Raw genomic sequence first — 14,299 nt, forward strand, 5'->3', positions numbered from 1 at the left:
GAGGCTAAGGATGGAGGTCTCTAAATGAAAAGGCTTAGGTACCAACTCCCAATGAACCTTACACTTTATCTAAATGGGCACAAGCTATCTAATCTGTGTTTCACTTCTCCTGCCAGAAATTGAAAGCTATCACTCCAAAGGGATGCTAAGCAAAACAAAATAATACTTCTGAAGAAGGTCTAGCTTCTGTTCTCTGACAATTTGGTGATCATTCATCAGATGGACAAAGAAGCCAAAAGGGTCAAACCAACCAGAACTTAAAACGATGGTCAGGAACTTCTGACCTACCCTTTGCAGCAGTTTCAAGGAGCCCAGTAGAAGATGTGGCCCCAGCCAGTCACTATGATCTCTCTACCTGCACCCACGGGCCAGGACTAGAGACCCATCTCATCCCAGAGGTGTCAGTCATAGGCCTATACACACTCTGCACAGTTCTAGGGAAATTTAGGTGAAAGGAGTGGGGAAAGAATCAACCTAGATGTTCCTGGGACCGATCCTGACCAAGGCCCTTGGTTTGGCTTCCAAACCCCCAAAATGATGAAGAGGACCTTATGTTTGCGGCCCCAACAAACCTGGCGTAATTTTACAATAGATCCAGGTCTATTAACAAAGGCCTCTGGTTTAGTTTTAACCCTTAAAAGAACTGCAAGTGAAGTCAGTTACCCGAATATTATTATCATCCCTGTCAAACGCTCCTCGGTTAAGGAAATTGTAAACAACTATATCCTTTCTGTCTTGGAATACGATTCCATTTACCTAGCTGGAGCGGCAACACCCCTCTAGGTCAGGCACTGTGGGTCTTCTGCCTGTGATTTCATCCTCCCCCCGCCTCCACCTCGTCAGGCAGGTGTCTATCCATGCAGAAATGATGGCTGAATTAAATTGAATAAACGTTAGAACTCCAAAACAAAACAAAAACCAAATAGTCATTTTCATCCACATTCACACATCAAGTGTTTTTCTTTAAAGGTTGAAAGGGATAGCAGGTGAAAGTAGAAAGAGCAGATGTGTGAGAAAACACCCCTCACCCAACCAACTTGGTCATTGATTTTTTTAAAAAAAGGAGTCTTTATCTTTACACAGAAGGTAGAAGTTATAATTTAACTCTCAAGTTAACTATAGTCCCCTTGCCTTTCAAGTCATATGAACACAAAAGGCCTTAATGATTTCTTAACTAAAGAAGGAGAAAACATACCATATGAAAATCACTTCTCCCCCCTAACACGAATACAGTGGCCACTCAAAGATAGGTCTGTGAGATCCTTATCCACAGGATCTATTAATAAGAGTAGCACAGGAAACTCTCCACGATCACAATCCAAAGTTTAGTTTGACAAACACAGGAAGGCCACTAGCTTAAGAGGCCCTGCATACGCAGTTAAAACTTCATTTGAACACTTGAATAATAATTTCCCTCCTAAAAAAAAAAAGGAGAGTGGATTTTTACTTGTAAGTTCTCAGTTTCAAGGAGACCAAACCGAATGAACATCTTTTTCCACCACAACGAAGAAAAGAAAAAGGAAATTCCATGGACTCCAATAACAATCAAGTTTGCAGAAACACAAAATCATTTTTATAAGACACTCATCTCTTAAGACTATTCATATACACAGGAGGCGAATTTTTACAGGCTAATGTGACATAAAATTTGTATATAAAGTCATCCCTTAATGCCTCAGAGGACTGACTCCTTTACAAAATCCTTTAAAAAAAAGAAGACAATGATCATCACTGGGTTCTGAGATTATGAGTACATTTTTATTGTTCTTTTTCACTTATTTTCAAGCTTTTATACAAAGTTCAATTTTTGCCTTTAAAATCAGAAAAAAATTAATTAAATCCTATGGTAGAATTCAAGATGAAGAATCTCTCTGAGGGCTGTGTGTGAATTTTTTTTTTTTTTTTAGAAGCAGGGTCTCACTCTGCCACCCAGGCTGGAGTGCAGCAGTGCCATCTCAGTGTAATTTCCATCGCCCGGGTTCAAGAAAATCTCCCGTCTCAGCCTCATGAGTAGCTGAGATTACAAATGCACAGCACCATGCCTGGCTAATTTTTTTTTTTTTTTTTTTTTTGAGACGGAGTCTCTTTCTGTCACCCTGGCTGGAGTGCAGTGGTGCAATCTCGACGCACTGCAGGCTCTGCCCCCTAAAACGAATACTGCAAGTTCACGCCATTCTCCTGCCTCAGCCTCCTGAGGAGTTGGGACTACAGGCGCCCGCCACCATGCCCAGCTAATTTTTTTGTACTTTTAGTAGAGACAGGGTTTCACCGTGTTAGCCAGGATGGTCTCGATCTCCTGACCTTGTGATCCACCCACCTTGACCTCCCAAAGTGCTGGGATTACAGGCGTGAGCCACTGCGCCCGGCCACGCCTGGCTAATTTTTGTATTTTTTGGTAGAAACGGGGTTTCACCATGTTGGCCAGGCTGGTCTTAAAACTTCTGACCCCAAGTGATCTGCCTGTCTCAGCCTCCCAAAGTGCTGGGATTACAGGATGAGGCACCGCACCTGGCCCCTTTGTGTAGATGTTTAAAAGGCAATACCTCGGGGCAGACACATCCTCCAGATGCAGACTGGATTTAGCTCCAGTCACCCCTCTGACTAGCTCTACAAACTGCAGTCCTAGCTCAGTCCTGATTGTCCATCTTTCTGTAATCCAGATTTCTCTGATATCCAGTTGTGCTTACATATTCATGTGCACTTATGTGTGACTATGGGACCAAAGTCCTCAGTCTTCACACACTGACCAGGAATTTGATTCCTGGCGCTGTGAAATCCAAACTGGCCCTGATATTTTACCCAAAAATCCTTTCTAAAGAAGGCATGACAGACAGTTATATCTTGAGACCCAGAGCAATTTTACTTACACGTCAGCATGAAGGAACAACAAGGGCCTCATCAAAAAAAATAAGGGTATGCCTATATGAAGAAATAAAGAGAAAAGGCCTGGCTTCATGTACCCTGTCTGCACGTGCAACTTAATCAAGATGGATCTTTACTCACTGCAGCTTTCAGGCTTCATCAGCTTCAACATCCCGTTCTATTTACTTTTACTTTCAAAATAATGCCCCTGACCACTCCCATCCCCACAACTCTGACACCTTCCTAAGTGGACGTACAGATCTTCATAGCTGTGGACGACACAGTCACTTCTAGTCTTCACTCCAAGACACACAACAGGTTCCCTGCAGAGGTGCCATGTGTTCCTGAGTATCAGAGCATTCTGCCGTCCACTCAAATCTGGATTGTGCACTCACAGCCCTCACCCTTCCCAAGTTGGCCAAACCTCCCAGCTAGCAGATAGAGGCTGTGAGAAGTGAAACAGTCATCTTCCTCAACAAAGGGGCACCAAAGTGACATATATGGACCAAAGAGGGAGGGAAGGAAGAAAGGAATTGCCACCTAGGCAGGCAAATGAACGGGGTAAGTCTGGCCATCAGGACTAACCACACAATTTTGGGGGCCCATTGCAAAATGAAAATGCAAGGCCCCTTTTTCAAAAAGTATTAAGAATTTCAAGACATCCTCAGCAGAGCATTAAACCAGGTATGGGCTGCTTTTAAGGATGGGGCCGTGGGTTACTACACAGGTCACACGCCCATGAGGCCAGTCCTGCTGGCTGTCAGTGGTAAAGTCACTGGCCTCCATGTCCAAATTAGCAGCAGTCAAATGGGCTAGAGAGGACAGTAGTGAAATAAATAAATAAACCTTCAAGGGGTCAAAAGCTGTGTGTCTTAGGTCAGCTTCTTGTTTATAGATAGCTCTACACATTTTTCAAAATATTTTTCTATTTTTTTATCTGGAAAATGGAGCATCAGTAGTTACCAACATCACAGTGATAGGATCAAATTTGGCAGCTCCTGATCCTGCAAGTAACGAGAATGTTAAATATACCATCTAGCCAATCAAGGAGAGCAGTTTTCATTGTAACAGAACTGGATGGAATTCAAATGACTTTGGCAAGAAAACACAAAGCCATAATTTTCTCCCACGGCATACTCAGGTTCATATAGAAGTTAGTTATGAATGAAATATCCCTTTATCTGGACTGCCAAAGACAGCACTGAAGGCCTGTGCTTCCTGGAAAACCCTAAACCAAGCTGGGTTCATGCTCCCACCCAGATCAGCCTTTCCTCAAGGGTCCCAGCAGCGCCTCATCCCAGCCTTTCTGGGAATTCTCCAGGTTCTGACATTCCCGTAATTCCTCCCCAGGTCTCGGCAGGGATCCCAACGTGTAAACTTATGTACATATTTTAAAACCAATGATTTTCTTTTTATGCTCAAAAAGTGGTTGGAGCTGAATTTTTGACAAAATTCATAGGATTTAAGATATCTCCAAGCTAGATTCTTCATCCTTAATAAACAGTTAAAGAAAAGAAATGTCCAGGCACCAACTCCACAGCACGCCAAGGCCAGAAACTGCTGTGCAATGTAAATCACTTTTTTAAGGCGAAAAGAGAAAACATCAAAATTCTAAAACTGGCACTAAAAAAGTCATGCTGGGGTGGATGAATGGTTTGTGGAGCTATAAAAACATACTCAGGTCTTGTATGAACATATCCTTGAATTTCAAACATATGAGCCACATCATTATTAATGGCCTGGTATATACACTGCCCAGTTCTACCCGCTCATACATCGACCCCACGTACACTCACAGTTCCTCCCCTGGGGAACTAAGCAAACACATAAAATTCCTAGGGCCTGTGGCTAACACTTCTTTATTTTGAGTAGCTGTATTTCACATGGAGAAGGCAGGGCGGGAGAGCTAAGATTTATTGATAGCCTACTGTGTGCTAAGTCCTGTGTCAAGTGCTTTCATAAAGGTTAGCTCATCTTTTCTTCCGAGGGAAGCCCTGATTGAAAGAGGAGTGACCTTATGAAGGCCACACAGCCAATCCATTGGGGAGATAGCATTCAATCCCACTTCACCAGGCCCCAAAGCCTTCTTCTTTCCACTCCAGCACAGCGCAGTTCTGACGCTTCATGAGCCAGCAGCAGATTCAGTAGCTGAGCTGAGGACACAGTGGGGCAGCACCCAGCTAACTGTCAAAGAAGGGACAACTGTGGTGTCCAGGGGCTCACAGCTTGTCCCCCCTCCCCACTGGAAGGAATCCAGCCCTGCAGATAGAACACAGGCACTGGAGGCTGTAATAATAAGAATAGTCCAGTAAAGCAGCTGGACAGAGAATCAGAGCGTCCAGACTGGCGAGCAGAGCCCAGCCTAGCGGATGCAGAAGTGGGTGCCATGCAGACAGCCACATGGTCAGGTAAGCTGTGGCTAGGCAATCTCTGCAGGGCAGAGGCCTCGCCAGCCACAGCAGCCTACCAGTCAGTGACTATCAGTTGGGGGCACACCACGAGAAGTGGTATACCCCAGGCTAACACCTCACTGCCTGGTTCAAAGGCTAGTTCTACCCTCTTTAAACTGGGTCACCTTGACCAAGTGACTTAAAGTCTCTGCCTCAGTGTCCAATACCAAACACAGGTTTTGCGGATTCAAAGGAATTAATTCATGTAAAGCACTTCGAGCAGATGCTGGAACATAGACAGTGGGTGGTCATTGTTAGATATTACTATATACCAAGAATGTTCTGAAGCAGGCCTAAGACCCCATTAATTTTTTTGACTCCAAAGAGACAGCATCCTTTGTGAGAAGTCTTGGAGCCCCAAGAGTAGCCCCATATCCAGCAACCCCTCACACAAACAGTCCCAGCTCTGAGAGGGAAGAAGACAATCTGCTTTAAGACCCAGGCAGACCATGCTCTGTGGGCAGCAGACTGCAGATAGCGTGCGATAGCCCACATTTCACTTGACAAGACTCCCAATCCCTTCCCTAGGGCTCAACATAAAGAATGGGCACTATCATGGCAGAAGAGGATCGCTTTCCCTCATCTGGTGCTTCTGAGAAAAGCCATCAAGTTGCTGGAGCTGAAAATATTTGCAAATTCCAGGAGAATGTTTCCAAAGGAGTACCATGCATTCCCGTTTGCAATTGTAATAAAATGCTTGGGTGCTGCCAGGGACTTGCCATCCCCCCAACCAGTCCCTGGAGCTCCCCCAAGGGAGGGCCACCCTTCTAACCAGAACTTTCCCAGCATGGAGCCTATCAGCATTTTCATCAACTAGAGAACTGGTTTTCCTTTAAGCCGAATCACAGAGATTAATGGTTCAATTTGCAGCTGCTTAATGGTGTTCTGTGGAGCCTCTCCCTTCTGTCATTTGCCCCAACTCCCCACCCCACCCCCCCGCCACCCCCCGTTGGCCTGAGAATTTGCAGTTAATGGGGCAGCTAGGGAAGCCTTTCATTTCCCCTTGACTAGGTGTGTTAAAACGCTGATCTGTTTCTCCATCAGGTCTCTACTTCTTAATCTCAGTCTTGCCCTGATGGAATGTTCCCCTTCATGCTCTACCAAAGCCAGGTATTGAATATCTAGAAAGTGATAGCTTTGGCAAATGCCCTGCTTGCTTCTTCCAAGATACCAGTCCCTAAGAGGGTAGATATCTAAAGTAAGCTTAAAACAAGAACATGCTTACCCCTGCTTATCAATATGATTGCTATCTTTTGCAGTATTGATAGCTCCGTTTGCACCTTTGCTAGGGACATAAGATTAGACAAGAAATGGTTTTGTTTTGCTTGTTAGTTTCTCCCGAAGCCTCCTTCCCCACCTCCCCAACCCATCACTTTAGATTTCTGTTCACTCTCTGCGCACTCTATTTACTGAAACTCCTTTTGTATGTTTTGTCTTTTTCAGTAAAACCTTTTTTCAGTGACATAATTATATGTTTGTATCTGAGTCTACCAAACAGAATCCAGAAAATCCAGTACAAAGAGCCTAGAAGTCTACTCCCTAGGGGCTAGCCTTCTTGCCCAGTGACCTAGCCCACAAAACCAAGGTAGCTTTGCTTAGGGCCTGCCCCTGGCCCTGAAGCTTCCTCATGAGGGAAAGCTAACTGACTCTGGAGTCTCCTCACAGCCATTTGCTGCATTGGAAGGGGGTAGGATTCTCAAACTAGGCAGGGGAACCAAACAGAATGTTTCCAGCCAGGGACTTCCCACCACTTCTGCTGAGAGATTTCAGCTGCCTTTGCTCAGAGGGGCTGGAACAATTTGGCTGTTCACAATTTTCTTATTCTTTTTGGTGAATATTGGTTGTCTCCAGGGATTTGAGATGGTGAAGGCAATAGGACTTCTCCCTCGCACCTCATTCCTAGAGCCTATATGTTAGGCTATGGTTTTCATATTTGTCCCCTGCAAAACTTACATTAAAGTTTAATCCACAATGTGACAATATTAAGAAGCAGGGCTTTAATAGGTGATTGGGTCATGCGGGCCCTGCCTTTATGCGTGGATGAATCCATTCATGGATTAATGGGTAAATAGCTTAGCATGGGAGTGGGACTGGTGGCTTTGCAAGAAGAGGAAGAGAAACTTGAACAAAGATGCTCAGCCCCCTCACTATGTGATACCCTGTACCACCTCAGGACTCTGCAGAGAGTCCCTACCAGCAAGAAGGCTCTCACCAGGTGTCCCTCCTTGACCTTGGACTTCCCAGCCTCCGGAACAGTAAGAAATAAATTTCATTTCTTATAAATTACCCAGTTTCAAGGTATTCTATTATAAACAACAGAAAATGGACTTAGAGACAATTCTCCGCAATTCCCTCACTTTCTGCATGTCTTGTTAGCAAGACATTGACTGCCTTTATTCTGGACTACCTTTTCAAGAATGTTTGTATAGTGAATAATCTTGGAAGACAGAGTCTCTCTCCAGAGTTTACTTCCCATTATAAGATATATAAGATCCAGTTTCCCTCAATGAAGGGGTCACCTCCTGTAACATAATCCACTCCATGTATTGGTGTCACCTGGCCCTCCCCTCACACTTTGGGGATTGAGGCTTGAGAAACTGGTACAAAAATGCTAATACTCTGGCTACTGCTTTTGCTGTGAGGGATAAACTGTCCTTCATCTCTGACTGAAGAGTCTCATGTCTTCTACCAACATCCGTGAAACTATGGCAGACCACTTTGTTAACTTGTAAGTAGGGTTAAGTCTCAGACCAGTCACAGTTCTTGACAATATATTATAATAACAATAAGTATCAAGCTACCTTTCAGCACACATGTAAACATTTATTAACAGCCACGCCAAAAAAAGTCATGTAATCTGTTCTTTTAATGGGTGAGGTCCCACCTCTCTGTCCTTTAAGCATGTCAGCAAACACTTTCCATGAAAAGTTTACCTGAGGTAGATGTGGCCATATTCTAGTGGCACGATTAAGCTAATATTCTATTTTGATTAGGTGACAGAAGCACCTATCAAGTGGCAGAACACTGGACTAGACTGAAGCTCTAAACCAAGTATCCCACCACTCCAAAGGGTATTAGGCTTTTGGACTCACCAGAGTCTTGTTTTCTCTTCATGCAATTGAATATTTCAACTCAATGCACATAAACAGAATGTCATTCAGCTCCCCAATAAAAAACGTCTAGCATCCCTTATAAGAATTAACAAATTCTCTAAGGCAGATCTCGATGGGCCTAGTTCAAGTCTACTTATGGTAATGGCCTCTGGGTATGAATTCCAAATTAGGGTCTTTCAGATGCTCACTTACTACCCCTAGAGTATGAATTCCTGATTAGGAGATAACTTCAAATGTTTAATCTATCCTAGTTTATTATAACCAGCAAATCACACTTGGTTCACACTGTCTATTCTGAAGTAAGTTCAATTACAACACTTTAATGGAAGCATTTTGTTTTTTAAAGATACAGCTTCTAGGACACAGCTCTTCCCTCTTTCCCTTCTCTTGGGCTTTCTCCATTATAGGAAAACAAACAGTTGGCTAGTCGGCGCTTTTTGGCTTGCAGAGCCAAGGGTCTTTGGCACAAATGACCTCAGATGAGTGCCAGTCTCATGTTATTCAGTTGACTTATACCCTTAAGCCCAGTTTAAAACCCTAATAACTCTCTTTCTCCTCCCTTCAAGCTACCTAGCTCCTTTGCTAGCCCTTGTCATATGGTAGCCTCCAAGTACACTACCAGGAAGGCTATCCCAGGGTCATGGAATAGAAAGAGTCACAGACTCACATATTTGCAATAACATGCTCATATTGCACAATGTACTAAATTTATTTAAAACACATGGCAAGATGTAAGGGGAACAAGCCAGGCTAGGTTAACATACTTAGGGCAAGGTAAAGATAAGCCAATTGGGAGGACCACACTGCCTGATTCCTACTTACACGATTGTTCATATGCCTTGTCTCTTTCTCCTCCACATGAGTCTCCTCTGCTACTGATGTGGTTATAAGGACCCAAAATGAGATTTGAGCAAAGAGGCCCAGCAAATGTAATGTGCTTGGAGCTAAGATGTGCTCATACTCCACAGAGATCTGAGTTATAGCTATAACATGCCAAACAGTCTGCTGAGCAACTATAGATTTTTATTTGCATTTTTGGGGCCAAGCACACATGGGCCCATAGTGGGTATAATGGATGTTCCTATTGAGTGCCAATTTAGGGATGGCATAGCCGTCATCCCAGAAGTGACCAAATCATATGACTTCATCTTTCTGTTTCTTCTTTATCTAAAAGTATTCATCTTATTTGTTCCATTATATATTCCATTCCATTCTTAACATGTCTTTCAGGTTACCCACTACCTATATTTAACATATACCCACTACGTAAATTCTGCCCACGTTGCACAGGCTGCTTGCTTCCTCACTATCTGCGAGCCTAACACAGCTAGTGAGTTTGGCCTGTATCACATGAGCTACTTGCTTACACAGCAATGTGTGCTTAACATGTCTTGTGAGTTTCAAACATCCTGTTTATTTTTCTTGTATTTTTTGAATATTCTCAATAATATAGCCAACAACCATCACAGATATCCTAAATGAAAATGTAGACTATAAAATGGTGCATATGATTGCAAGTACGTAAGCATATGAATGTACATGAATAATAATCGGAAGATAATACATACAAATAAAAAATATGCTGGGATAGTGGGATCATGAGTAACTTTTGTTTCAAAACTTGCTTTGACATCGTTTGTATAATATGTCCTTTTTTAACTTTTATTTTAAGTTCAGGGGTACATGTGCAGGTTTGTTATATAGGTAAACTTGCATCATGGGGCTACAAAATATTTCATCACCCACATATTAAGCCTAGTACCCATTAGTTATTTTTCCTGATCCTCTCCCTCCTCCCATCATCCATCCTCTCATAGGCCCCAGTGTGTGTTGTTCCCTTCAGTGTGTCCATGTGTTCTCATCGTTTAGCTCCCACTTATAAGTGAGAACATGTGGTATTAGGTTTCCTGTTGCTGCATTAGTTTGCTAAAGATAATGACCTCCAGCTCCATCCATGTTTCTTCAAAGGACATGATCTTTTTTTTTTTTTTTTTTTAATTGGTTGCATAGTACTTCATGGTGTTATTGTACCACATTTTCTTTATCTGGTATATCATTGCCGTTTAGGTTGATTTCATGTCTTTGCTATTGAGAATAATGCTGTGATGGACATACACACGTATGTGTCTCTATGACACAATATTTTCAGTAACATTCATTATTTGTAAATAGGCTAAGATTCCATATAATCTATATATAATACTCCCTTCTGACTAAGCATTCAAATGAGGAGTATTTAACTGCAAAACCGATCTCAAGCTTATGGAATTTGAAGAATTAAACTGAACTCTTAAAGAAGAATTTTGACTGTAAACCATTTATTTGTATCTCAAAGAAAAGGCTTTAAAGATACAGGCTATTTACATATTTTACAGCACAGTTTTTAGGCAATAGATTTAGACACAATTTTTTATTTTATTTAAAAGTAACTACTGAACCCATCTAGCAATATTTTCTCTTCCTATTTACAAGCCCTTTTGAAGTTTCAACGTAATACAGAAAAAAACAAAATTATTTATGTGTTTTTGAGTAGAATGTTCCCCTTTGCTTGATTGACTACAGCAAAAACTAAGACTATGGCTCTAGCTCTATTTTGATTACCTTCTGAGCAAGTTTCCAGAGTGCCAACAGCCCTTAGTTATGATGCCACAAGTTCATCTCTTACATTCATATTTTACTGTAAATCAATGGGTCTCTCAAAATGGACAGAGATTTAAAGGGGTCTCAGAGCTTTTAAAATACAACTGGTTTCCCAATCTAGTGTTCAGAAATGAGAGCACCTCAGAGGATTCCAGCTGAAGATCTGCCAAACCCACTTGCAGTTTAGTGAGAACTGAGCTATCCCTTCATCAAATAGCCTGGCAATTTAGCGAAGTGTGATGACATGAATAGATAGACTCATTCACATCTTATCTTTTGAATTCTGCTGAACTGCCCAAGTTGAAGAGTGTGTAACTTGAGCAAGGGCAGACATCCTTAACTTGAAATTTCCAAATGCCAAGGAAAAAAATTTAGAATGTTCTTGATATGTATGGGGGTTATCTAAAGCACTCAATTGCTCAGGCAACTAAAAGGTCCATTACAGGCAGAAATAATTTTTAAGTTAAGTTTGAGCCTGTTCAAGTAGAGCCTCTTTCTTAGTATTTGTCACTAATAGTAAGTGTCCCAGCTAATGTACATTAGGCTTGTTTTAAATCTTCTCACTCTATCAACATGTAGTGAAGAAAAGCTGTTAGTCCATCATAGTTGTGCTAACCAAAGCATTCATTCTAGTAAAATCATACTGCATTTTCGTTTTTTCAAAGCCAATCTTTTTAATCACCTTATTTGTGTAAAGAACCTTATAAATAGGGAAACAGTTTGTTTTAGACAAAAAACAATTCTCATTCAGAACTATAAATTTAGTATTAGTTGGCAAATAATAGTAGGCATATGAATTATATATATGAGAGAAATAGGTTTAAAAAATAAATTAGCCACATTACTAAGGGGCTTATACATTGTCATGAAAATATTCATCTTGAAGGATGATTTCAACTGGGCTGCCATTTTTTGGAGTCATTATTATTGTCATTGCTTTCAGAGCCATTTTACATGAAGAAAATAATATTAGGATATTACAATCAGGCCTACTTTATTTACTGAACCTGACTCCTAAGGACTGTGGATGGTCTTTGAGAATCAATTTACCTTCCAAGCATAAAGACTTTTTCTCACTGAATTCAGTCAGAGAAAATGACAGAGGGGCAAGGGGGGACTTTCACTCCACTTTGGAGCTACTTTGAAAGGTCTCACACTCACTTACTTGGAAGAGTATGCACTAGTGTGTTGTGCTGTTGAAAAATAAATTAGGTCCCTTACTTCATGGTTTCCCCCTCTCCGTGCTGAGAATAAGGGAGCTCTCCTAGCAGACTGGAGTCTCCCACAGAGCACCGTTTCACAGGACCATGAACAAGAATGTCACAAAGGATCAGAGGGGTTCCTACAGGGGATGCTGCCACTGTGGAGCTAAGGTACAGCTTTCCGGGGCTCCAGCCTTGCTTCAAAACAGCCTTGTGAGGTACTCCTGGAAAAGGGATTCTTCTAAGCCTTCTCTGCTTGTTTACTCACCATGGAAAATTGAACCTCCGGTGTGATGGAGCCCCGCATCCCTTCACCACTTCCTTGGGACCAAAAAGAAACCCAGGACCAGGAGGATGAGGTTACCCAGTGCCCTGCAGATGGATCAAGAGTTACAATGCAGGTCAGAGAACATGCTTCACAACCTTTAACTAGTTATTACAGTAACAAAAAGAATAGCCTGGAGAAACTACTAAACAAAAATAGTGTGGTCTACCTTGAGCCAAAGTGTCCAATCAGGGGCCAGGAAAAGGGCAAACTAAGTGTCCTTTGTTTTCCAGCCAGGATAGCATTCAATTTATAACTGTCCCAGGAACAGAGTAAACAGGTCAGTTCACAGGATCCATCATGCCTTCACAGTAGTCTGTTCCCTCATCTCAGGATTTTAAAAATCCCAAAAGCAGAATCCCAAACACATACTAAAGTCTTCCCCTAGGGGTTCTTGATATTGACTCTTCAACTCATGACCCATTACTACCTAGAGAATAAGAAAAGGATTTGTCCAAAGACTTCCACCCCAGTCTATCACTCTCCCAGCCTAGGACTCTATTTCTCCTTTTTCCCATGGCTAGTCACATAAAAGCAGTGGAGGAACATCTCAGGGTTCAAGACTAGGCTAAGAGACACTTTTCTCTGCAATTCAGTTAACGGGACTTGGGCTTTCAGCATGAACCAATTTCCTTCCATGTACTCACATTTCCAGTCTCCTGCAGCAACGCCAGAGGATCATGCTTCTTTCCAGCAAGTTCATCTATTTCCACTCCAGGCTTAAATTGAGCACTCTCTGAGCCTCCTTAGTCACAGAAAGCAGGGACCATTCTGCTCGGCCACAGGTCCACTTCTAGGCTTTAGATTCCTACACCTCCTGCCCAGCCTCTTGATCCCAGGATGGACAACATGCCCTGGATTCTGCCACAGAAACTCCCCCAGGGAGACAGCCAGGGAATAGAACAACTGCCGAGCTTCCCGAGCTGCCTCCTGCTCCAACACATTCATTCCTCTGTCTACTCACTGGCCCTCTGTAAATTCTTCTTTGCAAATTTCACAACTTCTTCCCCCAGGAATTAGCCTTCAACATCACAAACAGGAATACCCCCAAATAAATACAGGTCACCAACTATTCTATCCAGTGAATATCCCAATCTATGAAACCTACATACACAAAGACAGGCACTTGTGTGCTTTGCCCCTATTTCCTGGCATGTTTTAATTCCCAAAACATCCATTGATAAATATTTGTGGAGATGCAAGCCTCTGGATTTCCCCCTTGGTCTGACAGCATACTAAAAAGTATTAGGATTAAACGCTAATGATGAATACATCAGTAACTCAACGAGACGTTCCATAAACATTGGGATTATATTTATTTATTCCACTGGTCACCACAAAGGTCATGCTATTTTTTACCTCCCAATGCTAATTTCCCCACTTTGCAAACACACCTACCACATATTTCTCATCTTGAGGCCTACAGGCTGCACACTTCTTTCAAATATCCCTTGACACTCTTCTACAAGATATGGCTACACTGCTTATGTAACACAGAATTGAAGGCTTTATACCCCAGGCTTAGAGCCTACATTTGCTCCAGGCCAAGGCTACTCAAACCACAGTATAGATCAGAATTACCTGGAGGGCTTAGTTTAAATGCAGATTCCTGGGTCCCATCTGCTTTGGATCTTAAGAATCTCCTTTTGTAACCAACCTGTGATTCTAAGAACTACTCTTTGAAAAGCACTCCCATTTGGTGTCTTA

The 14,299-nt window shown here is 42.3% G+C and overlaps 1 long non-coding RNA gene across 1 annotated transcript in view; it reads right to left on the minus strand.

Annotated features, from left to right (window-relative positions):
• Positions 1-13,376, minus strand: part of LOC106998810 (uncharacterized) — a 144,534-nt gene extending 131,158 nt beyond the window's left edge. The window contains exons 1-2 of the long non-coding RNA XR_013418381.1: positions 13,240-13,376; positions 12,536-12,639 (exon numbers count right to left, since the gene is read on the minus strand). This is a non-coding gene — a long non-coding RNA (uncharacterized LOC106998810). The remainder of the gene's footprint in view (positions 1-12,535; positions 12,640-13,239) is intronic.
• Between the last annotated feature and the right edge of the window lie 923 nt (positions 13,377-14,299).

Source organism: Macaca mulatta, chromosome 6, assembly GCF_049350105.2.
Source record: "Macaca mulatta isolate MMU2019108-1 chromosome 6, T2T-MMU8v2.0, whole genome shotgun sequence".
Taxonomy (NCBI): Eukaryota; Metazoa; Chordata; class Mammalia; order Primates; family Cercopithecidae; genus Macaca; species Macaca mulatta.